Source organism: Columba livia, chromosome 5 (assembly GCF_036013475.1).
Source record: "Columba livia isolate bColLiv1 breed racing homer chromosome 5, bColLiv1.pat.W.v2, whole genome shotgun sequence".
Lineage (NCBI taxonomy): Eukaryota > Metazoa > Chordata > Aves > Columbiformes > Columbidae > Columba > Columba livia.
In genome coordinates this window covers 56,115,744-56,142,409 of record NC_088606.1, presented here as the reverse complement: position 1 = coordinate 56,142,409, position 26,666 = coordinate 56,115,744, and the positions used below count along the sequence as shown (strand labels likewise).

General features: G+C 36.6%; 1 protein-coding gene and 1 non-coding gene across 3 annotated transcripts in view; both read left to right on the top strand.

Moving 5' to 3' along the window:
- The window catches only part of PDE3B (phosphodiesterase 3B), a 90,757-nt gene that overhangs the window by 23,975 nt on the left and 40,116 nt on the right, over positions 1-26,666 (top strand). The window lies entirely within an intron of this gene.
- Positions 5,376-5,564, top strand: LOC135579706 (U2 spliceosomal RNA). Its single transcript, XR_010473306.1, has one exon. It is a non-coding gene; the product is annotated as a U2 spliceosomal RNA (small nuclear RNA).

The window sequence follows — 26,666 nt, the reverse complement described above, 5'->3', positions numbered from 1 at the left end:
TAAAGCATTTTTAGCTATGTATATTTATCCCTAAAGTTTACATTACAAGACAAAAAGTGTTTTAAGAAACGATTTCCTGTCTCCTGTTTTATCTTCCTGATAAATACTAGTAAAAGACACTGTCCCGTGCTTTCAAATATCTGGACTTGGTGAGCAATTTTTGTTGCTTTATCACAGATGTCTGTTTTCCAGGTCATCTCTAAAGTGGCTATTCTGATCTTCTTTTTGGGTGTACTTCTATTACATGTGTATGTGCAGACTGTAACTTTTTTTGCTTGTAATAGACTACTAGATGGGAATGGCAGTGGCCATTCTTTGAGGGGGACACTCAAGCAGGTTTTGCCTTAGCATGAGGCATGCTTCACTGCTGTTACTGGCATGTGAAAACAAGTTGTCTCACTGGTATTTTATTTTGTGTTGTACCTATTCAGAAGGAGTAGAATAGGTCACAGTCTACTCTTGTGGAGTCCTGAATAGTAAAATGGACAGCAGATAAAAGGATGTTGCAAAGAAGTTTGCTTTTCAGAGAAAAGATGCATCTTCATTGAATTTATTTTCTCAGAATGAGAGTTTATGAAAGTTTATTAACGTTGATTCCTACTCATTTTCCTCACAGTCTTTTCTGATGCTTAAAGTAAGAAAAGTAACTTATGTGTGACTGAAGTATGTTTCTCATTGTATCTCCAAGTTCATGTTTTGTTTGCAGATAAGATGGTTTGTATGTTTATCATTTATTATATTGTTTATATGTATACATTGTCTATTTCAGCAGTGAGGGATTTTTTTTATTAACTAGCTGACATTTATGAAGGCGAGCGTGAAGATGGAAAGAAAAACACTTACTTAAAACTTGTCTGTTTCCAAGACCAGTTATTGGAACAAGATCTAGCTCCCAGTAAGCCTTACCTCTTTATGGGATACAAAGCTGGCGTTGTAGGAGCATAATTCTGAATTGAATTTTGCAAGTGTGTGCTTAGTGCATTGGCTGCATTTCTGGTGACAAATGGACATCTGCATCTGGGTCTTTGCTTCCTATCACAAGTTATATTTAAAAGATTATCCAGGTGGCTTCTGAGTGTCTTTGTATGAGAGGTTTACCATCAGTGAGCCTTGGATGACAGTGTCCTGCTGGTGATGTCCATTGAAATACAGCTGAACTGTTTTCTGGCCACTGAAAAATTCTCAAAAGATGGAACAGTTTGAACAGCTAGTTGTTGCCTTCAGCACCTTGAGTGTTTCCAGATATACCAGCAGAAAAATGATACTTTGTTTCCTAAGGGTATTAGAAAACTGGCAACTCAGTTGTCAGCTGTCATGGTGGGAGGTGTGATGGGAAGTAAATTCATGATCCTGGAAACTTGACTTAGAGTCCATGTACAGGAGTATAAATCAGAAAGCAAGTTGAAGCAATTTCTGAACTGTAACAGAATCAAAGAAGAAGGCTTTGAGTTTAATAAAGCCAATTTTTTTCTTTAGATCTCTCTGCTTGATTTCTAGGTAAACTATTTAGACCTTTGGCTGTGATGGAATGTTTCAGTTTGGGATCAAATAGCTGTTCTTGGCCCAAATTGCTTCTGGACATTGTCCAGAGACAATATTCTTTAGGGGTGCATTGAAATCACAGAAACAGCTTTCTTTCACGCACAGTACCAGACAAAAAAAATACTATGAGCTGAATGAAACCATGTGTTACCTACTTCAGATCAAGTTGATGTTACTTGTTGATTTCCCTTGTCTTGGTTTTAGAAAATTTGAGGATGAATTGTGTAAAAGTTTTTGCATGTCAGGAAGTTAATATTTAAAAACCAAGGATTATCCCTGTTGACTGTGTTTTATATAGGTTTTACACTGAGTATATGGATGCTGGGTTTTTTGTGGTGGGGTGAAGAGGGAATGTTCCTGATTTTGATCACTTCCATTTTACAGACCATATGTTTCAGTTAGCTTTCCCAAATTTATAGTAATACTTAGCTTAAGGAAAGAGGCAAACTGTGTTGTCTTTCCATGCATTTTTAATTAGAGATAAGTACAGCAAAAAACGGTGATAAATGCATATACAGCTTCTTGTGCCTGAATAACTAATTATAGTTCCGGGGTTCAGACTGACTGTTGTTGAACATGAGTTTTCATATTGGAAATATGTCAAAAGAACATGAAAATAAGCATTCTGGGTTTTGTAATATTGAATCATTATTAAGTTTTCTTCTCTGCAGTGTCCTTTTTTGACCATTTTAGTTTTAGCTTCTTCATCCGTGTTTTCTTGGAGCTGGTAGGAGGACTATGAGCACGCAAGATACTGGCTCTGTTACGATGTCTAAAGTTTGCAGTGCATTCCTATTAGTCCCAGCTCTGAGAAAACTGCGTAATTTCCATAGCCTGAAGATGGAGAATGCCTGCTAGAGGTGTAATACATAGCACTTAACTTTACATAGTTTCTGCAAGTTCAAAAATGTTATGTATTTTTTCTTTTTTCTTCTTCAGTAGATTTCCAGAAGTGTAACAAGTGATTAGAAACTTCATAATATGTTGTTATGGAATGAAAAGTAGCAGGCTACTCAAAATTTAGGCTTTATTTGTAAATTATTCTGGACCAATAAATAAATCTGTACATGCAGTTTTCACACACATTCTTTCTAAATTAAAATTCTGTAAGTGTAAAATTTAGTTTATTTGGGAAGCCGTCACAAACAGCTTTGCAACTGTATAATTTTATGTTGTTTATTCTTGAGGGTCTTCAGAATAATTTTTGTATTGAGTTATTTAAAGTAGAGCACTTCTAAGTTCCCTAAACGCTAGACTTTCTAAACATTGGCCTGTTTAGAAAATAGTGATGGGATGATTATTTCTACTGCTCCAGGTTGTTTTGTGACATCTTTTGTTTTCCTGCTGTGGGAACAACAGGGCTTTGTCCCTGTAAACAGTTACCGAATGAAGTTGTTACTGGATTTGAATTATTGTTTACAGATTAAACAGAAGTGAAAGAAGCTCAAAGCTTGCATTCCAAAACTGAGACTTTTTTTTTTTTTTCCCCTTGTGGGTGGGTGGGGGGAGGCAGAGTGGAACTTGTACCATTTAAAATATAGAAAAATACATCTATTACTCTTGGTATTCATTGCAAGACATTTAAGCAGATAAACATTCTTTGAAAAGCCTGTGAAGTTTTAGAAAAGATCCTTCATAGTTTTTATTTAGAAATTTGTATCTCTTTTCCTGAAGCTATAGTGAGCCCTGCATACTGTCATTCTTTTTCAATTGTAAACATAGTTTCGGTACTACCACTTTTGCACCAAACGCTGTTCCTAAGCGACTGCTGACGTCAGTTGGTGTAGCACAAGAAGGTTTGTGTGTTTATCTGCTGTGGGCAGACTCTTAGAAAAGACGAAAGTATGTAACTAGATTAGGCCAAAGAGATGGCTGCTTAAAGAAGCCTATATACTGTTTGCAATGTCATACTTTATTTTTTCTATATTTTATTTTGATTAGCAGTTGTATCTTCTGCTGCATATGCCACAGTATCTAGTTTGCAGGAGATGATAAGGAGGGCTATATATTCCGTTCGCTATTGCTTTAAAAGGGGTAGCCTTTTTTCTTCTATAGCATAGTTAGAATGAGAATTTAAAAGGAGTATGTGTTGTAGCATAAAGCTTTCACACACCTGATCTCAAGGTTAGAAATAGGATTATTAGAAATGAAAGCAGGCATACCATTTCCAGTTCAAGTGAACCGTATTTACTTAGAGATTTTTGGCCAGAGTCTATACATTTGGAAAAACTGGAATGATACTCTTGCAATATTTTGCTGCATGCCTTTGTGTCAAACAGAGTTGGAGTGGAGCTATGTTAATAACATCTGTGAAATTTTTTTTGTCCTTGATTATACTTGCAGCACACCTTCACTGAATAAAAATTACCTGCAGAAAATAACTGTATGAAAATCTTTGTATGCAAGTAAAGGAAAAAGCAGTGGGACTGTAGTCATGGCAGGCCAAAGAGTGGAGCTAAAAAGTTTATGGGAAGTAGTAGTACTGGATGGTTTAATAAGGCAGGAAGAAAAATGACAAGCATAGGATCTCCAGGTTGAAGAACAGAAGCAGCAACTTTCAGAATTAAATAAAAGCTGAGAACAATTGCTCCAAATTAACTTAAATTAGATTAAAGCTAAAGAAAATGCCTGTGTGACATAGGAGGACATCGGCAAGCATAAAGGTAAAAAGGTCAAGCTAAGTAAGGTCCACTTTGAATGGAGCTGTTGTGATGGTCTTACTGGTTTTGAAGGCCACATCAATCTTTTTATGTTTCCTCTGCTGTTATATTGATCTACCCAGTTTGGCCTTGAAAACCATCAAAGGTGGATACTGCACAGCCTCGCTGGGTACTCTGCTTCACCTTGTCCCACTGCTTGTCTGGCCTCATGGTGAGAAACTTTTTCCTTGTATGTACTCTGAACTTCTCTTGTTTCAACATTCATCTTCCCACTATGCACGACTTGGTACAGCCTGGCTTTGTTGTCTTGATGGCCTCCTGTTAGATACTGGCAGGCTGCCCTTAGGTCCCCCCAAAAGCCATCACTTCTCCACACTGCACGAGACCAGGTGCCTCAGCCTCTCCTCACAGGATAGGTTCTTTCAACCTGTAGTCATCTTGATGGTTCTCTGCTGAACTTGCCCCATATTATCGATGTCTTTCTTGTATTGGGGAGCCCAAAACTGCACGTCCTGTTGTGGGTATGGTCTCACAAGAGCTGGGCAGAGAGGACAGTCACTTCCCTTGGTCTAATGATTGTGCTTCTATGACTACCAGCATGTTGTTGGTCACCTTTGCTGCTAGGGCACATGGCAGGCTCACGTTCAGCCCTTCACCCTTTTCAGAAGAGCAGCTCTCAGCCTGTATGGTTGCATGAGACCCTTCCTTTCCAGGTGCAGGTCTTTGTGTATGTTGCTGTTGAATTTCGTAAGACTGCTGTTCACTCATTCCTTCAGGTGTTCTAGGTCCCTCTGGATGGCAGGCCTGCCCCTGCGTGTACCATCTAGTTCCCCCAGTCTGATACCATTTGTAAGCATGTCTAGTAAACTTTCACTGTTCAGAAGAACATAGTAGACTTTAATTCAGGTTAATAAAAGTTAAGCAGCTGCAGGTGCTATTACTTTTTGCCCTTACTACTGCTTCTTGTAGGTATTTATTGAATTTGCATTCTCTTTAACCATGTTTTCTTATAAGAATCTTTTCTCCAGCTTTCAATAGCAAAGGTAGAGTTAAAAAATTACATTTAATTCAGTAAACTGTTCTTAAACAAATGGTGAAGTTACTTGTGAGTTTCATTAGTCTAAAAGCATAAAAATGGCTCAGATTAAGAGCTCATTTAGTTTAGTATTCTGTCTCTAATCTCTGATCTTTGTCTAAGGTAAAGTTTAACATCTGTTCTTAGCAGCTAAATATCTTTTATATCCTTGACTTGAAAATGTCATACTAAACGGATTTTTGGGACCAAAAGATGGGTTAGAATTTTTTTCTATCTATGCTATGCATCTGCCTGTTATTGTAGTGTCTCCAGAAGCAGCACACCAAGGGAAAAAATCAATAAAACCAGTAATTGTAAGTTGCTGCTTGTCATCTTCCCGTCCATTACAAGGGCTAATGTGCAATTAAATGCATTAAAGACCATGGAGGGGGAAAGAAAGTGGCCATCCTCAGAGGCTGATGGAAGGATAAAATTGTGATAAGATAAGATATGATATGATACTTCCCCTCCCTGCCCCATATTGCCTTCCTACACTCTCCTTACTTACACATTTTTTCAGCTCAGGGCACTTCCCACTGTGGTTTAGCTGTTTAGTTACAAGTGCTGGTTCAGTCTCCCCTTCAACTTACAGGCACCCTACACCTTAAATAAGTTCCCCTTGAACTTATTTAAACTTCTTTCATCCACATCTTCCTTTGATGAGGCAGGTTACTTACTACCTGTTAGTGAAGAGCTGCCTCTTTCTTCTTTTGTATCTGGTTTGTCCTAGCTCTTTTTAATGGCTTCTAGTTTTTGTGCTGTAAAAAGCAGTCTATTGAGTTTAACTTCTTACTGTCCAGTTCCTTGGGCAGAATTTGCAACAATCATGAATTCATTGTAGCAATATATATGACATATAGCAGTGACAATAAGTTTTTTAAAAAAATTTTAGGGTGATTTTAGAGACCAGCTTGATATGTCAAAGTTAATGTCTTTGTATATTCTTAGACTGAATATATTGCAGTAATATATAGTTTTGCTGTTTTATGGAGTTTGCTAACTCTGTGCCATTAGGATTATTTGTTGCAGCATGATGCCACTCAGAGTTCTGCCAAATAATAGCAGATGTTCTTGTGTAAAACACCTGGAGTTAAATGAACAGCAGAAAAATCTCCTCACTGAGAAATGATACCATGCTGTTACATTCTTTTTCTTTTGCAATGGAAAGTTGTTGATTCTACATTCTGTGAGATTGGCTGGAATTACTATAACTGTCTTTGCATACTTAGAGAGGGATGGCTGCATCTTGGACACATGGTTTAGATTTTTACAAATATTTGCTCTTCAGGTTCTGCTTGTGTTCACAGAGAGCAAACTTTGAATGTTTTGGTAAATGAATGGATTATTAAAAAAAATTATACTTTCAGGGTTACTGGCTTCAGAACACAGCCACAGCAGAGATCCCAAAATACAGTTTTATAGACAGAGAAAAGGTCACTTTTTCCTTGTTTGGTCACATGTAACAGCAAAAATTATAATAATATTTAAATACTTATTTTAAAAGGAACTAATTGTTTCAGACTCATCATCTCAAAACAATCCTACTTCAAACTTTAAAAGCTGTTGCTTTGGAGTACTGTTTCAAATACATTTAATTTCTATATTTTTTTAAAAGAATCTGTTTAATTTGTTGAACAGTTTAAACAGTTACTATAATCTCTCCTTGAATTAAAGGTATAAAATATTAAAATGAAATTGACAAGAACAGCTGTGGATTAACCATAATTATCTTAAATTTACAGAAAGCAACAGGCTTTTATTACATTTCCTAATTGCAATACAACCAATAGCAACCATTCTTGTCTCAGGTTTCTTAGCTACCATCCTGTATGTTCTATAAGCTTGTGAAACTATAACTAGGCTCTAAATCAAAAACTTCTCTCTGTAAATTTAAAATAGACAAAGCGAGAAGCATTTTTCTCTAGACTTGCAAGAAATAGCTGTCATAGTTCTTTATAACTTTTCAACAAGTTATTTGCTGGATTATTTTTAGCCATTCTGTGATCACAGAATGGTTGGGGTTGGAAGGGACCTCTGGAGATCATCTGGTCCAACCCACCTGCAAAAGCAGGTTCACCTGGAGTAGATTGCACAGGAATCTCTGTCCCTGGGAAAGTAATGGAACAGCTTATCCTTGGTGCCATCTCAAGGCATATCAAGGATAAGAGGGTTATTAGGGGCAGTCAGCATGGCTTCACCAAGGGTAGGTCATGCTTGACGAACCTCATAGCCTTTTATGAGAATGTAACAAGGTGGATGGATGATGGCAGAGCGGTGGATGTGGTCTACCTTGACTTCAGTAAAGCCTTTGACACAGCCTCCCACAGCATCCTCACAGCTAAGTTGAGGAGGTGTGGTGTAGACAATAGAGTAGTGAGGTGGGTTGCGAACTGGCTTAAGGAGAGAAGCCAGAGAGTGGTAGTCAATGGTGCGGAGTCTAGTTGGAGGTCAGTATCTAGTGGAGTGCCTCAGGGTTCAGTAATGGGGCCAATATTATTCAATATATTCATTAACGATTTACACGAGGGAATAGAGTGTACTATCAGCAAGTTTGCTGATGACACAAAGCTGGGAGGAGTGGCTGACACGCCAGAAGGCTGTGCTGCCATCCAGCGGGACCTGGACAGGCTGGAGAGTTGGGCAGGGAATAACCTAATGAAATTTAACAAGGGAAAGTGTGGAGTCCTGCATCTGGGCAGGAACAACCCCAGGTTCCAGTATAGGTTGGGAAATTACATATTAGAGAGCAGTGTAGGGGAAAGGGACCTGGGGGTCCTGGTGGACAACAGGATGACCATGAGCCAGCACTGTGCCCTTGTGGCCAGGAAGGCCAATTGCATCCTCAGGTGTATTAGAACGCGGGTGGTTAGTAGATCGAGAGAGGTTCTCCTTTCCCTCTACTCCACCCTGATGAGACGTCATCTGGAATATTGTGTCCAGTTCTGGGCCCCTCAGTTCAAGAAGGACAGGGAACTGCTGGAGAGAGTCCAGCGCAGGGCAACAAAGATGATTAAGGGAGTGGAGCACCTCCCTTATGAAGAAAGGCTGAGGGAGCTGGGTCTCTTTAGTTTGGAGAAGAGGAGACTGAGGGGTGACCTTATTAATGTTTATAAATATATAAAGGGTGAGTGCCATGAAGGTGGAGCCAGGCTCTTCTCAGTGGCAAACAATGATAGGACAAGGGGTAATGGGATCAAGCTGGAACACAAGAGGTTCCACTTAAATTTGAGAAAAAACTTCTTCTCAGTGAGGGTGACAGACACTGGAACAGGCTGCCCAGGGAGGTTGTGGAGTCTCCTTCTCTGGAGACATTCAAAACCCACCTGGACGTGTTCCTGTGCGACCTCACCTAGGCGTTCCTGCTCCAGCAGGGGGATTGGACTAGATGATCTTTTGAGGTCCCTTCCAATCCCAAACATACTGTGATACTGTGAATGTGTCTGGGCAGGTTTTGAATGTCTCCATAGAAGGAGACTCCACAACCTCTCTGGGCAGCCTGTTCCAGGGCTCTGGCACCCTCAAAGTGAAGAAGTTTCTCCTCATGCTTATATGGAACCTTCTGTGCTTCAGTCTGTGCCCGTTGCCCCTCATCCTATTGTTAGGCAACACTGACAAGAGTCTGGTCCCATCTTCTTGACACCCACCCTTGAGATATTTATAAGCATTGATGAGATCCTCTCTCAGCCTTCTCTTCTCCAGGCTGAACATACACAGCTCTCTCAGTCTTTCTTAGGAAAGATGCTCAAAATGTTACTTTTCAAAAATCTGTATTTTCAGTGCAGTATCATAATACATTTAAGCTGCACTGGTTTATCATCTAGGCTCTTTTCATAGGTTTTCAATATATCTTAAACTGGCAACCACAGTTTTAAAATCTGAAACACACTGTAGAGTCAACAGAACTTTTCAGAACTGCTCGTTTACACAGGAAAATTAAGTTTTGATAATGAAATCGAATAAATTGGGAAGATGTGATGTTAGTATGAGATGCTGGAAATGGCATAATATTTCACTGATCGTTGATTAACAGTAATATTTTGTCATTTTGCTCATTGTTTATGCAAAGTTTATGAAAATATAAATTTGATCTAACTTGGATCCTGTATGTTTCTTCTTCCTACTTTTCATTTGACTTTTGCTTTTATTCCAGATATACAGTTAATAAAGTACAAAGCTAGTGTCTTCAGAAATATCCTGAAAGGCTAGGAGCCTTCAACAGATATAGCTTGGTTTTTGGTTAGCAATTAACAGGAAAGCTGGCTGATAAGGTGTATTTATAAGGTTACATATAAAAATATCTGTACGTGAGTGGCAAAGATGCTTTTTGTCTCTGTAGCCCAGAATAAACACTTCTATGAGGGATAGCTCACATATGGCTCCTAAAAAAAGAAAATATTTGTAGATAAACTAGGCATGATGTCTGAAAGAATTAGTTTCAACTCAAATATAGTAATACCTAATGTAGTCTTCAGAGGCAATTTGGACACATAGGCTTTATTTTGTGATTTCCTTTTGATTTGTTCATTTTTGGACACAACCACTTTAGTGTGTTGTTCCTAGAGTGGATTCATAGCATATTTTGTGAAATATTAATTATTATCTTTTTGCTGTTGGTAGCTTTGGCTCATTGCCCTATTTCAGAAACCGACCATTCGTTTTGGCCAAATAATTGGTTCTCTTACATGTTGTACAGCAGTGGTTCCCAAACTGCTTGGGATAGCCAATGGTTACTATCTCTCTTTGGGTTACAGCAGTTGCAAGAAGAATTCCATTCTTGATGTAAAAACTTAACTGCTTGTTAACACTTGGAATTTTAACCCTAGCAGAAATGAGGCTTGGAATGGAAATTATCACAACATGGGAAATAAAATTGGCAACTACTCCTCTTGGTATGAAGGTAAGATGGCGATAGAGTATGACACTTATTCTTTTGTAGAAAACATGTACTATTGACATATTGTGATTCTATGACCTCTTGAGGTCCCTTTCAAATGGAATTAGCCTAGAAGACTATGTGCCTGTTGGTGTGAATTTTTGTGTAGACATAGCTAACTAGTTCAGGTACTGCTGAGGGCATGTTTGCAGTAGCATGTAATTCTTCTCAGGCTGTGAATCCTGGGAAAGGCGCTGAGCAAATATTTAAGTACTGAGTCAGTGTTGAACTCCAGCCATTGTAGCTACTGAGCTAGGATTACCTAAGTTTTTTAGTTCGTAGTTCTGTAGGAGTTTTCTAACATACTTTTTGCTAGATTGTATGAATGAACTAGAAACATCTCAGTGCATTTAGCTACTGCTTTTAACTCTTCTGTCTTTGTAGAAACAAGCCATACAACTTCACATGTCCCCTCCTTTTTTTTTTTTTCTTTTTTTCCTTGGGATTTAAGCTGGCAAAAAACTAGAGACATCTTCATTACTTTAACCCATACCTCAAACAGTCTGATAGTTTGTGTTAGTGTAAACTTATCAGCATGTGTTAAATATACATTCAGGTGGTGGGAGCAGACTAAACGTTTAGTGTTCTGAAACACGCATTTTTAGATACCTGTAATATATATTTTCATACTGTATAGCAGAGCAGTCATAGCAAGTGTGTATTCAAATCATATTGGCTTTGAATATCATAGAAACCTGAAAAATTCTGCTAAGATGATAAACACATGAAGCTGCACTGATGTTTAACTTAGCGTGTTGGTTAAATCCTGTGAATTTTGGAGGAAAATGTCGATGTTTTAACAATATGTTGCAATGCTCTTTGACTGCTTTTAATGTCAGTGACCTAGCTCTTCAAAAATAAAAACCTGTTGTTGATATTTTAAATTTAGTTCTCTTGTCCCCACATGGTATGAAACATTTGAGTTTGGATGCTGTTGTTTAATGCTGATGAAGAAATTCATGATAGAATGTGCTTTGAAGTATATTTTGCTTAAAAGCGTAAGTCTGTATCTTCCTTTAAAGAAGTGTGTTGTGTATGGGAGAATTATCAGAAATTTGCACCTCTTAAACTGAGGAAAGAAGTGATACCATCAATTCTTGTCCTTCATTAGATTGCATTAGCAAAGTAGGTAATATATAATGAATAAGCTGCATATGTGATTCACATTAGAATTTTTAAACTATTTTACTCTATAAGCACAAAATCTATTTTAAAATTCTCAATTTGTGGATAATATCAAATTTTGTTGTCTTTCGTAAACAGATTACAGGTAGATTTTTAACCTACTGATCTTTAGTTTAGCTGCTAGTACTTGAGCTAAAGAAAGAATTCTGAAATCCCTTTGTGGACCTGTTCCTGAAGAAAGATTTGATGCATGTTTTTCCAATTAATTAGTGAGTCTTGCGGGGAGTTTGTGAGTGAAGAACCATGCAGCAGAGGAACTGTGGAGTAGGAAAGCTGCTGGGTCACACAGCAAGCTTTCAGTGCTTGAACAGGTTAACATCTGGTAAGGCCCTGCTAGATGTCGCTTTCCTCCATTAAGATTGAGGTGTTCCAGTCTCTTGAGACATTGATTTTGAAGCTTGTTAATGGCTTCATTAACTAGCATTAATTGTAAGTTTTGAAGCGGTTATTTGATGGACTGGACCAATAACAAATCATTACTAAACATTCTGTAACAGAAAAATGTGTTTCTAGGGTCTACAAGAATTCCTCATTGTATCAGTAGTATACTAGATTTATTATAAAGGACTTTAAAATTGGGTAGTCCCTTTCACCAGGCTTTATCAAAAAGTTAGAAATTAATAATGGTATTATGGATAGAAATAACACAGTAGAAAAGTTTGCAAAAGCTATCTTACAAACCAATCTGGACAAAAGAAAGAACAATATTGCTTTTTTTTTTACAAGTTGTCATCTATGTGTTTAAGAGAAATTAAAATCTCACAAGTCTAAAGAATCTGGATAATTGTAACTTGTTGGATATTGAGTGAGGTGGAGTTAATATTAACTTTAATTGCTAGATAAAGAATGAATTGCATATAATGACAGTAAAAAAGGAAAAATCTTGGAAGCCAGAATGAGTATCTCTTCATGAAGCTGTACTGTGCAATGTCAATAATTGTCAAGAGTTATTACTGAATATTGAAGTAGATAGCCTATGTTATTTAACACAATAAATGTTTTGTGCAGATAATGTCTTCAACTGAGTATACTTATGAATAATTGTGGAAACTCTTGCAGGCACTTGTCCTTTCCTCTGTCAGCTAAAAAATTGTGTAAACAGCTAAGAAACTTTAAAAATGTTTCCACAAGACTTTTTCTCCCTTCAGAGATCTTGCATTTTGTTGCATCTTAAGAATTTTAAAACTACATTAATTAAGTATATATTTATGTAGATTTAGATTTTTGCATGAGGGTGGGGTGGTCAGATCAAATCTTTAAAAGCCGACAATTGTTTATTGAAGCAGCCAGTCAGAGAAACCAGAAAAGGAAATGCAACTGTTAACTTCTTCCTCAGGAATATTTAGGATCTGCTTCAAAATGGCAATCAGAGAACATCTCTGTAATGATGATGGCAATATCGGCAATCATTCAGAGTTCATACTGGAGCAGTGGAAACCAAAAGATCTGTTACACTTGTGCTCAGGAAAATTGTTAAAACAAAAGGGGAAAGTAAATAAAGTAGCATCCCTGCAGGTGGCATGGAGACTATTCAAAGTTGTCATACGGGAGACTTTGAGACAAATGCTTGCCATTTGTCAAAATAAGATATAAAGATTAAAAAAAAAAATGCCATGATTAAACAGGATGGTAAAAAGCTCATAACAAAAAGTAAGCATTCTTGAAAAATGCTGAGCTTGTATTTGGAACAGACAGGTTAAATGTCCAAGGCAGATAAAAAACAATCTGAAGAGCAACTTTTAGAAAATATAGAAAAGTATTAGTAATATTTGTACAAATGCATTAGAAGTTTGAAGCCTCCCATAATACCTGTAGTACTGGTAGAGTCTCAGAAATAGAAGGGATGCCCAGATAAGATGAGGCCACAGCAGGAAAACATTCATTTTGATAACGTGTGCTGTGGGAGAACCTGGAGAAAATTCTTATGTTGGAAGTTTACAAGCAATGTTTCAAAGGGCTTAAGTCAAATTTAAGTGTTGTAAAAGTAATTTGTTAAAAGAAAAACAGAAAAATGTCAGGACCACATAATGCATGCTCAGGGTTTCTTGAGAAACTTTAGGATGAAACAGCCAAATTGCTGAATGAAATGCACAGCTTTTTACTTAAAATTGATTAGGTCCCAGCTGACTAATTTCAGAGAAAAGTAATGTTTGGGAGAAGAGTCAACACTGTTTTTTTTAGTGAGTCTTGCATCAATGTTAAGAGAATTTTTTGAAGGAACCAGCAAGTTTGTAGGAAATAATGATCCACCTGATTCAGTCTGCTTGGATTTCTAAAAGGCAAGTTTGGAAAAGGGAAGAGAAAGAGGTAACAGGGCTGATCAAAGCTATTGGCAACCTTTCCTACAAGGCATTATGAGGGCTACTGTGGGGGATGGTAACTCCATCCCGGCCAGACCCAGTACAATAGGCTGTGATGATAGCATGGAACAGGACGGCTCTAGAGAGGATGTAACTGGCCTGGTGAATCATGAATGTCAGAGAAAACTGTAGGAGGCCAAGAGCATCAGATGTTTGAGCCTTCTTGGGATGGTATGTATTTTAAGCTATAAAACTTCTTTTGATAAGATGTTGCAGATGCCAGAAGTTTAAGGAAGAATATTCATTAAGAGCTATTAAATACAGTGCCACTTTGATGAAGCACTTGAGCTGCAGATTGCTGGATATTGGGAAGGTTTGAGAGAAAATATTGTTTTTTGTTTTTTGTTTTTTTTTTCATTTCTCTGTGAGAATCTTCTGTTGACTTGTCAAAGACAGGATACTAGGATAGGGAGGTTTGAGGTTTGCGGTCTGATTCAGTGTAGCTAGTTTATATTACTGCTTAAACCAATAGGAAAATGTTTGTTACTGCTTTTGAAATTTAAGTGGATATTCTTGATGGCAATTGCATACAGAAGAGGAGGGAAGAAAACAAAGATAAATTAATAGGTTTGTTGTTTTTTTTTTTTTTTTTTTTCATTTAATCAGAGATTTTGATGCTGATAAACTTAATTATGTTGGGGTTTTTTGGAACTTACATGAATGAAAATAACAGTAGCCAAGTTCCCAATATAAACCTACCTTGTTTCAACATAATTATAAAGAATCTTAGGGCTTTATATTACTAATGATTAATAGCTAACTTTTCTCTCAGACCAAACTTGAATTCAAAAGTAGGCTACATAATAACCCTTTATTTTAAATTTGCTACAGAATTCCATTAATACTTTTACAAAATATTATTCTGTAGATCCAAGTTCTAGATCTAATGTTTTATTTTGCCAAATGTTCCCCCTCTCAATATTAATAATGTTTTTTCTCTTTTATCTTCAATGATTTACAATCTCTGCATAATCTGAACCATGAAGAACTTGTAGGGAAAAAATGAAAGTTACCTTCTTTCAGTTAAGAGTTCTCAGAAATTGATTCAGAATATTTATACTGTTTGTGCACTTTCCATTTTATCACCTGAATTACCAGTTATTAGGAATTTGAAACACTGAAAGAATCTGATATGATTGGAATGCCAAAGGCAGGGGCAGCTTGTGTATATGACAGCAAGTATTGATACAGGAATTGCTTTTACTTAATGAATTTTGTTAGCATGGAGTCCCTCTTGAGGAACTCAAATTACAAGTGTGTAAAGCTCATTTATATATAAAGTTATAGGTAATGAAAATGAAAAACCTGGACTGAATATAGACATATTTGATTAGAAGTTTGTACAATTTATGTTTTAGCTCTGCACATAGGAGGAAAACCTACTAGATACAAGGTTCTGAAGTGAAGTCACACTTCTGTTAAGCCTGTCTAGCCAGAACTTTTAGTTAATTGAGTTCTAAATGTATAATGTGTTTGCCTTCCTTTTCCAAAAAGAAAACTATTCTCTTGGCACAGAGAGTCAACTTACCTTATGCTTTCTTTCCTTTTTCTTTCGATGGTACAAGACCACAGTTGTCTCAAACTCCTCTGTTGGAGGACAAGACTGGAAATTGAAGAGAAATAACCTTTATGGAATGGATGTGTGTATTGTTACCTTTGTGAAAATCTGCTTTCAGATCAGCTGTATTTTAAAAAAATGGTTTTGCATGTGCGAAATAAACCTTATTTTATCTTTATAGCACAGTAAGATTCCGCCATAATGTGAACAATCTTCTCTGTAGTAGACCTGGCCTATAGTTTCAGCTCTGAGCTTGGGCTGTGCCCCAGAACTGAACAGGAGGATGGTTTCTTCTGTGCTTTGTCTCTCCTCTGCCTTGTCTTGCCTGATTTGATTGCAGTAGAGATAAGAACTGGATGTGGGTGTGTTGAAGAAAATAAGTTAAAATGTTTTGGTAAGCAGAAAGGAAGAAGCTGGGGCTGAGGGAGAGGAGGTTCAAATGGTGGTTTGAACCTGAGTAAGAGTGGGATAATTTTGTGTCTGTGGTAATGAGATTGACATGCTAGACAAGGAGGTTATGATGAGAAGCTTGGGAAGTAAATATAGCTGGAGATACCTGAATAATGCAACTGGAATAAGGAGATAAGGGATGGGTCTGGATTAATGCTGGAAGGAACAGGGCTGTAAATCTTGTATTTGAGAGAACAAAAAGAAGTTTGTGCCTGCTGAGGAACATTGCAATCAGGAGCCTGAATGACACCATTTCTCTGCTGCAAATGAGCACCTGAGAAAGGCTCTTAGTGCTTTCTAATACTGAATTTGAATAAAAGGTGCTAACCTGACTTCTACCCTTGCTTGCTCCTATGGGACAGATCTTCTGGTGGCTTGTAACTCCATCAGTGTCATGACATATGATGGAATTTAGGAGTTTTGGTTTGCCTTCCTGAGAACAATTAGGCAGTAACAATAAAAAAAAATAAAATGGTCTGTGTTTCTGAGGGAATTAAGAAAAATAAATAATTCTGGAAATAGAAGTGCCTATGATTTTGCAAATTATGATTATATAATTCCATACACCTCTCCTGTCTCCCCTTCCCCCCACCCCATCCTGAAATTTGTGGTGTATGACAGTGAATAATAAGAGATTTGTGTTGTTTTTTTTCACTGTAGTCCCCTGTTCTCTGTGCACCCAAACAAGTGTAAAGAATGAGTCAGAGGTCAGAAAAAAGAAGAAGAGATGGGATTAGGCTTGAGGCAGTTGAACATTATTTTGGAGAACCGAGTTTTACTCTGACTTCATAACTGAAATTTAATGTGTGTGAGATCCTTGGCAAGCACTAAAATTTAATTGTTCCCAAGTGGTTATTAATTGTATGTAGTGTGGGAGGTTTTCTGTTTGTTTTTTTTGTTTGTTTTGTTTTCCCCAAGACTATGGATCTGATTTTCAGTAATAGTAACTACTCTTTGCTGTAGCCAAAGACTATCAACTGTACTTTGAATGCCTAAGATCTATGTAAGTGGCAAAAGAAACTGAGCATTCAGACATCTAAATTTAGCAAGATTGGTTCTAGTTAATTTTTTTAACTGAGTTAATAATCAGTAAACTACTTCAATATTTTATAAGCATTTTGTAACTGGTTTTGTGAGAATATATGTGAATATTCAGGTGTCACCACAGTAAGCATTATACCAAAGGCAGAGGGAGTGAAAGAAAAGTAAATGTTGAGCTGTTTTGAACAATAAAGCAGCAGACTACTGTGCTCTTTCTGGGACCTGATCCATTGTCTTTCAACTGTGGCAAATCACACTAGCTATGTTCCTTGTTGGCAAACATATTTTCTGTCTCGTTTACCCATCTGTAAATCCCTTAAAAATTAGTCTTCTCAGTGTATTGATATTGAGTGTGTTTGCTACTTTTTCTGTTTATACACACATTAGCATTATATTTTCTAAGCACAATTATTGTGTCAAACTTGAAGCTACCTTATGAGACTGACAATTTCAGAGACATTGAATTTTGAAAAATGCTTTCCATTCACTTGAATCAGTGATGATGAACTACTTGCATGCATCACCAAAATGGAATGTGACAGCTAATTGATTGTTCTGTTGCAATAGAGCAACTTCTGTCAGTCATGAACTGAAATGTTTGTAGTACATCAGCACGTGGCAGTGGTACTGTGATCCTAAAACATGTACCAAAATATTTGTAATGTCTTAGAACACTGTCTGTACTGCTTACATACTATATAACTCTATTATAAATATGTGTATGTATATTATAATATACATTACTGTATAGCAGTTTTTTTATATATTTCAATTCAAATATTGGAGTTTTATAGAATCATAGAATCATTTCGTTTGGAAGAGACCCTCAGGATCATTGAGTCCAACCATAACCTAACCTAACCTAACTCCAGCACTAAACCATGTCCCTAAGAACCTCATCTAAATGCCTTTTAAACACCTCCAGGGATGGTGACTCCACCACTTCCCTGGGCAGCCTGTTCCAATGCCTGACAACCCTTTCCGAGAATAATTTTTTCCTAATATCCAATGTAAACCTCCCCTAGCACAACTTGAGGCCATTTCCTCTTGTCGTATCACTTGCTACTTGGGAGAAGAGACCAACACCCTCCGTGCTACAATCTCTTTTCAGGTAGTTGTAGACTGCAATAAGGTCTCCCTTCAGCCTCCTCTTCTCCAGGCTAAACAGCCTGTACAGTACAGTAGAGTACTGTGATGCTTTTAAGAAACCTGCATTTATGCTTTGCAGTTTTGCTTGAAATGTTACATTACTAATAGCTCTCAGTTCATATCTGATGTATGTGATTATGATGAAGCTTTTCCTTTCCCAGCAATCTTTTATCTTTTTTCCAGGTACAGGCTGGATGTGTTCAGAGAAAATAATCAGTGTAGATTATTAGAGATATGTAATAAATTCTATAGTTGGTAAGACTTTTTGAGAGCTACACTTTGTTGTAGGGTTCAAAGTATGATGAGAAAGGTTAATTTTATGGTTGTAATAGCTGAATGACAAAGAATTTTTGTTTGATGCAGTGTTTTTATGTTGATAACCAGTCTATTTCAGTTGTCTTTCTGTCTTGGTCTGCCTTCAAAGTATTTATCATAATGCCTTCACCTATCTTGGAGAAGATGGAGAAGGTTATAGAAAACTCATTAGAAAATCAATTTGTATTCTATTCACAGTTTGGAAGGTTTCCGGTAAAGAAAATATGAAGTCTACTAAATGTGCGAAATAGAAAGAAATACTGATCTTTACTTAAAATGGTCTAAATTAACCTTTTATCCCATAATCACTTAGATGTGTGCATGGGTATGTTACTAAGCCTTGGCTAGTTTATGATACATCAGCACTTTCTGCAGTAATTTGCTTCTATTTCCAGTGTAGTAATACGTTCCCACTGTATTTTCTCTGAGGAGTGGTAACTCGAAGTGGTTTGTTTTTTAAAAACAGTAAGAAGCTTCAGATGGAGCCACTGAAAAGTCGGAGCTTGCACCACACTAATTGCCCAATGGATGGGTCTGACAATGGTTAGAAAAATATCCCACTTCACTAGCTCTATGTGAAACTGCAACAATTCTCATATCTTGAGTCACGCATTGTGAACCTATTTCTACCAGTTGAGAAACTAGGTAATTCATATTTCCTGCAGTTAAGAGGCGTAAGTTGTCTCAAACTCCTCTGTTGGAGGATAAGACTGGAAATTGAAGAGAAATATTGAGAGCTTCTGGTTTATCAGATTTCTTCAAAAGATTTATTATAATTTTAGGTCTTTTATTACTATATTCATAACTTCCCAGAGTTTATTTTGCACTTTCTTTACAGTGCCTCAATGAAATTTGGGCTACTGTTTGCACAGGACATGCAAAAATGTTAAATGGGTTAATTTAACTTATTACAACAATATTAGGAATCTCAGCATTTATCTTCAGTTGAGTACAATTTCTGTTAATATTTCCATCCCCTTGATTTGATCCAATAGTTTCACATGCGGACTGCCAGTTTTAAACTCATGATAAAAGTTCTTTGGGTTTTTTTGGAATATTTCACCATTTTACGTATATTCTGAAGATTTAAGTTAAAGTTGCTGAAGTTCAACGAGTATCTAATTGGAGAGCTGTCTCCACTGTGGTGGCAGGCAATTTCTGTCATGCCAGTAGCATCAAGTTTTTCCAAACTGAGTGAAAACCAGTCTCCTAGCCCTTCACTGCCTATATTGGTGTAAAAGCGCTGTTCAGAATGACAGGTTTTGTCTTCTCATTATGTTGTATGCTGATTTCTCACAGTTTAACTTTTCCTTTTGCACCATCCTACAGCAATTTGGTTCAAGCATTTGCATGTTAATAGTATTAAAAAAGTCAAATTTGCATCTTTTGCCACCAGTAATCGTTTTCTATATAGACTAATGATGCAGTAATGAACCAGTTATGAGAGGGCAACTCATGAATATAAATAGTCCCATTTTACAAGTATTTTGCTGAGGTCAGGGGGCGAGAGGCAGGAGGTCAGAATTAGCTCCTTAGTCATAATCACATCTGGAGCTGAAACAAACTCTGTCTGTAGAAATTTGGCAGTGTTTCAGGGTTGCCAGAGTTTAGATGCTAAAATCTGGGACAATGGCAGAGAACTAAACTGCATAGATAGATTAACTGTGGAAAGAACAGTTTATCTGCATAATAACCACTTTTTTGGATGCCCTGTAGCCTTGATTTCTGCATGTCTGGAAAAACAACTGTTACCTCAGAAACACAGGAAAAGAACACAGCCTATATGCTTTTCGCAAGGCATTGGATTTGACCACTAGAACATAACATCTTAGTTATACAGAACATCTGGCAATCCAGTGAGGCTCAGTCTGCATTTTTCCCTCCTCACAGAAGAAATATTAATGCATCAGCAGAGGCATTCTCTGGATACATGATTATTGTTCAAGATAGCACTGCTGCCACTTGTTTTTGACCTCTAAACTTGTTTCTGCTTGGCAGTGCCTTTTGGTATTGTCAAAGTACCAACTGGTGTCCTCTCAAAGAAAAAATATTTTTGTTTTCTTGTATCTGTCAATCTGTCCACTTAAGTAGTCTCTGTTATTATGTTATAAAATGTGACTCACAAATTGCCTCTGATTGAAGGAAAAAAAAAAGCTTGTCTTCAAGTTCCCAAAAGGGTGGTGCTTATGTGATTCTTGCTGCAATTTCTCAGTTTAGTACTGGATTTTAAGGAGACCGTCTTGGGAATGTAAGTTTTTCAGAGAATGAGAGCACAGGTTGTCTTTAAAAAAATATTAGCCAGTCAAGAGGACAAAAAGTTTATATTATTGCCTCAGTCAAGGGACATGGTGGGTGCTTTCTAGAAAGTATTTTGCAGCCAAAATAGTCTCCTTTTTTAAATGTATATAGCCATTATTTTTATTATATATCCAACATGTCAAATTGATGGAGTACATAAACTTTTTCTGCAATTACAGACCAATCTTGTAGTTTTGCTGAACAAATATTTTATTTTTGACAGTCATTGCCCTTAGCTATCAGCTGATGAATAGATCAAGCATTGTGTCCTCATGCCCCCTGAAACATTCCCACAGGTTTGAAGTACTGCTTGGATACAGGACTTACTACTTTCCAAAGTCAGGGCCTTTTATGTTACAGTTCAGTAAAACTGTGGTGCTGTATAGATTTGGGAAACAAAGTACTTTTGAATTACTTAATGGCCATGGTAATATATGCCTGAAATGACAGAGTTGTGGTAAAAGGTTTTAAATGTGTTTAGTTTTTTCTGCTGAAGCAGATGAGGAATGGTTCATAATGTGCTGTTATCTGAGCTGGAGTGAAGGCAGAACAGCATTAGCTTCCTGTGGGTATCATCTGCCCAGTCCAGTAGCCTTAGCACATTGCTGATGAGTCCAAAGAGAGCATTAAGCTACTGGATTTATTTGATTTCTAGCATCTCAGTTTGTCAGAATGGTAGCTTGAAAATAGGATACATCCCTAGACCTTTAGAAGTTTCAAATGATAATGCTGTTTGGATTCAGTGTTCAGGATATTACAGCATGGTGCTGACCTTGGTAATATCAGAAACTCTGACTGTTTTGAAGTTGGAAAGCTTTTCAGGAATTTCTTTGGGAAGGGCATTATTAGCCTTCTTCCAAAAAGGTTTATTCAATGGTGAGAAAGTCATCGTGTGAACCATGTGGATCTAATAACTATAAGCCATCAAGTAATCCTTTTAAAAAACTATTTTGGATCAATGCAACAAATAGTGGCAGAGGAATGGTAGAAGGAGGTATTGGGATTTTTTAATTATAATTAAGAAGTTGATGATGGAGAAATTGGCCTGTAGGCTTTTTCTCTATGTTTTCATAATACTGCAAATATCTATTTGTTGCATTTGTTTGGTGTTTTAATAGTGAGTATCTACTCTCTCTTTTATTATTTCAAAATGTAATGCCTGATATCAAAAAGTAAACAAGGCAAAAATCTCCTATTCCAAGTAATGTGTATGGATATATATCTATATGTATGTATCTATCTCAGTAGCGTGACCTCTTAAGTGATGTGTCACTATCCCCCCAAAAGATCATAACTAAGAAAATAATTTCTATCCTAATTTTAAAGTTATTCAGCACGTTGAGGTGTGGACATACAAGCAAATTAGTATATATTTTCCACAAAACTATATGATGAAGAAAAAAATTATTGCAACTTGATCAAAATTTTAAATATGTTTGATCTCATCTGAGACTATAGACTTGTTGTGCACCAATCTGAATTGTGCAGCTCATAGAATTACACAATGGTTGAGGTTGGACAGGATCTCAGAAGGTCACCTGCTCCAACCCCCCCTGCTCCAGCAGGGCCACCCAGAGCCCATTACACAGGACCATGTCCAGGTAGCAAGTGGTGGCCTGAATTGAATGTAGCTTTTTGTCTGGGAAAATAACAGGAAAGCTATTCTTGTTGTGGATTTTTTCTATAATAGACCAAAGATCTTATTCTGTTCATTATTTCTTATGAAGATCAAACATAGCTAGAAAAACTAGCAGAATTACTAAATGTTTTCAACCTTTATTTTAAGAACTAATAATTTGTTGTTGTTGTTGCTCTATTTTAGGAAGACTGTGCAACTAAAAGCATACAGAAGATATAGCTAAACTTGTTTTTTAAAAATATATTGGCTCTTACATTGGAAAACTGATAAAATGTATTCAACTGGTTTCTATTGAAATGTGATAGTGAGGCTTAAAATGTGTCATAGTAGAATAAAGTTCAACTCTGACATAATACTTTTGACCTTCCTCAGCAGCACACTGATTTTCTTGCAAACATCTTTGTCGTTGTTTTAATGTCTTTAAACACACAAGTACTCATCAAGGGCAAGGGGGAGATTTAAAAAAAAAAAAGGAGGGGGAGCTTGGCATGAGTATAGATAAAAAATAGGAAGATAATTAATTAGTCATTTTATACACTGAAGTTGTATTGTTGCATGCGAATCTTGTAACTTTCTTTACAAGATAAACTTAATCCTTGCTCCAATGGACTTCATTACAAAAACTGAAATCTTAGTCTTTTTACAGATTATGCAAACCATAAAAGTGCATTTTCTTTAGTTATTATACTGAATTATTATTTATGTGTTTGAACTGCCCATAAAATCAGAAGTATTGTGAAGTGAAATGGAAAATTTCATAGTTGTGCTCTGCTGTGGCTGACTGAAAATGTTCATGTGGCCCTTCAAGCACTGGTAATATGTTAGTGTCTAACAAATGGCTTCTTGTTAGATGGTCTAAAATGGTGACTCCTCAGATTGTACTTCATTATTCTATTACTGCCATTACTTTAAATAAATGGCAGGTCTCAATATATGCATCTCTGTCCTGCTAGGTTTACTTACCATTCCTGGCAAGTGTTTATCCTATCTGTATAAATAATGAAGTCATAGCATGCCTATAGGAGGTTTTTCTAAAGTCAGGCATTAGGTGGGTAAATTTTGTGTCATAAAAGTTTGTAGAGATATTATCTATCTAAATATTTTTTAAAGGTTTTGATTGGTTTTGTTTCATTACTAAAAGGTGGCAAATACATGTGTAAGTATTGACAGTGCACCTTGTATCAAAATGCATGAAGGCTTAGAAAGCTAAGTGTAGGATGGTACACGTAACAAAACTGTACTGTAGTTGAGGTCAGAGAGAGCTCTTGTCCGTGTCTGAATCTGAGGGGGAGCTGCATGGCCTCAGAATTTCGGTGTGAAATGGGAATAGAAAAATGGTGCAGTGGCAGGAGAGAGACTGCAGCTCCTTTACATCCCTTCGATGTTGCAAGGGAAACATATGATTTTGTCTTGCAGGCAGAAAGGTGCAGGAGAGCATTTGTGCTATCTCTATTTGCCTGTTAATCAGTCCCCTCTTACCCACTAGCTTTTGAACCTGTTGCATAATTAAAAAAAAATAGAGAGAGAGGAGTAGTTATTTCACTGATGATCCACTTCCTGTAAGTTTGGGGACTGCAGATATTAAGGTTTTCATTGTAGGCTTCTGTGTGAGCTCTACTACTTGATAGGGATTATCTGTGGGATAAAGAGCTCACAAATATTTTAAGTGCGTGGTAATTTCAGTTTCGAATTATATTTTTGATGTATTTTTTAGACTTTTCCCTTTTACTTTTTTACCATTAAATATTTCATTAAATTGATTTTTTTTTTTTTTAACTTTCTCACTTTAATAGTGAGCCTTTTCCAAAAGATTTTCTAAAATTATGAGAAGCAGAGATCCTTTCTATAAATCTTTTATCTACATTGCAGGTGCCAGGTAATCAAGCAGGAGTTTCCCTTCTACCTTGTTATCCTGAGGTTTCTGAAGATGTGGAGTTCTTCATGGCTCTGTCTTACTCCAGCTGCTCCTCATCTATTCTAAGTGTGTCTTGTTGAACCAAGTAGCTTGTTTCAGTAGGTGTATGACTGTTATGTACCTCTTTGAAGTTGTTTACATTGTTGCAATTAAATTTTACCAAACTAATTTTGATCTTATAATTTCTAATATACTACTTTATTAAATGTAGTTATAATTTTTTTTTTTTTTTTTTTTTTTTTTTTACAAGAGCAAACAAATTGTCAGCCTTTAAGAATTTTATCTGGGGCAGGGAGGGGAGAAGGTAAGAAGGTTGAGAGATGACCGCTTTAGGCATCCCCTCATTTTTTTTTTCTAGTTTTGAAACCAACATGTAACTTTTATGCACATACTTGGGGAAGTAATGTTGGGATGTGACTTGTAACAGAGATATAGTTGTATTCATTTTAGAATATCTTCTACTATAGTGGCAGTTGCCAAGCAGTGATAATGTAATAATATTTTGGCAAATATTCCTGCTGTGTTATGAAACAAAACAGAAAACCACTACCAAATAAGGCATGTTTACGTGTTTAATAATGCTTCTGTTTTGATTTTTCTATTATGCATGTGGATTAGTGTGTATTCTCTTTATAAACCTGGAGTTAGGCTCCTAATACTCAGTTCTTCCAGTTAATCTGTCAAAATACAAAGCATGGACTAATGTTTTTAACTCTTACATAGTCAGACCTTTTCTTGGTGACAGGAAGGACCCCCAGAGATTGAAATATGTGCAGATCTTAATTTTCATATATTTTGACAATTACTGAACACTTGGTGTGACGAAAAGAGCATTGAAAAAAAATTAATTTGATAGGATACCGTTCTCAAAACTTACTCAGATGTGCTCAGCTTGAATCTTGCTTGCTACCTGCCAAAAAAATAACCCTGGCTACTTTTCGGTTTGTTTTAATTCCTGCACGTAAGTAGGGTAAAATAATGTGTAAATAATTGATGTAAATATCAATAATGTGTAAATATTGAGATTCTGTTCTTGAATAAGTACCCTGTGCTTTTTGAATCAGTAGTATCATTGCATGAGCCTTGAGAGTTAAGCAATTCTATAAAACATCTTCCTGCAATTTAAATATTGTCATTTGTTTTCATGTTTTTAAAAAAGCTTTCTAGTTTTTAGGTTAAATTTAATTTCTGACTTTATCTTGTGTGAAAGCTGATGAGATGGAAAGATCAGGTGGTACTGCAGGATCCATGCACTGTAGTTCAATGCTGAGAGTTCCTTCAGGCTGTCTTACGCTCTCTCAGCCCTGTTCTGAGCCCCAAGATTCAAAAATACTTGCATAATTGGGTACTGTTTTGTGACTTATTAATTGCTCTCTTGGGTATATAGTTGCATGTGAGCCAGATTGGCTACTTTCCCAGCTTGCATCACTGGCAGCTGTTTTGCTTGAGGCAGATGGCTTGTAAGAGAAGCACCCATAAATTAGGGCATTGCTACTTTTTTCAAAGCATTTTCTCAGAGAGAACCTGATGAGATGACGTTTCAAAGTGCTTTTTGTATACCCTGCTAAACTTCTTTGTAAGTGTCTAAATAGCACATTTCACAGGTTTTTTTTTTTGTTTTTTTTGGTTTTTTTTTACGAATTTCAGGAAAGAACCATTTCACTACAATATAGGCAGCATGAAAATGTTAAATTATATTAAGAACCATTGGTGATGTTTTCTATATGAAAGAAGGTTCTGAAAAAAAGAATTCATATCAGAAAGAAGAAAGAGGCTTAATATCCTTTATGCAATGGGAGTAAGAGCATTTTTTAAGGCAGCAGCTAGAGCGGAAACAGAAGTGTGTGACACAAAAACTTCAGTGGTCTGCTCAAGTGTTTTAGGTGTATTTGTGTGTACCATTTTTGTTCTGGACTCTTTGCTCACAGTTCTCATGAAGAAGTTTAAAAGTGAGCCTTCTAGAAGACTGTTAGGAAGTAGTATGGGACTTGGGCCATTTCCTTTTAGGTAAGAATTATATTATTGTGCTTGTCCATCCATATGTTCGTTCTGTAGGTGTACACATACTGCTGCTTTGGAGACTGGAAAATTTCTTGCATGAGCAGGACACACACACACACATGCATGTTCACACACAGATACACACACATATGCAATTTTAAGACAGAGCAATTTACTACTTCTGTTGTCTGTTTGTTCTTTTGTTCCTGTTCTGCTGTATTTTGTCAAAGCAAATTACTTTTGGTCTTTTCTTGTTTGTGCTTCAAAGATCCTTTACTATTGATCATGCCTGCGATCTTCCAGTGGTTTTTAAGAACCACCTTTCCTATAGAGACTGATTCTGAAATTCATGTCTCTATGTATATCTTTGCAATAAGGCATACATTTGAATAGTGAGATATTTGATGTGGATTGATACTCTAGGACATAAAGGATTATGAGAGGAAACATCAGTCATTTCCTTTAGTGAAGTCCTAAACTTGTGTGGAAGGTTTCTGAATCTAAGTTGGGCCCAGCTAGGGCATGCTATAAATGAGGGAAAAATA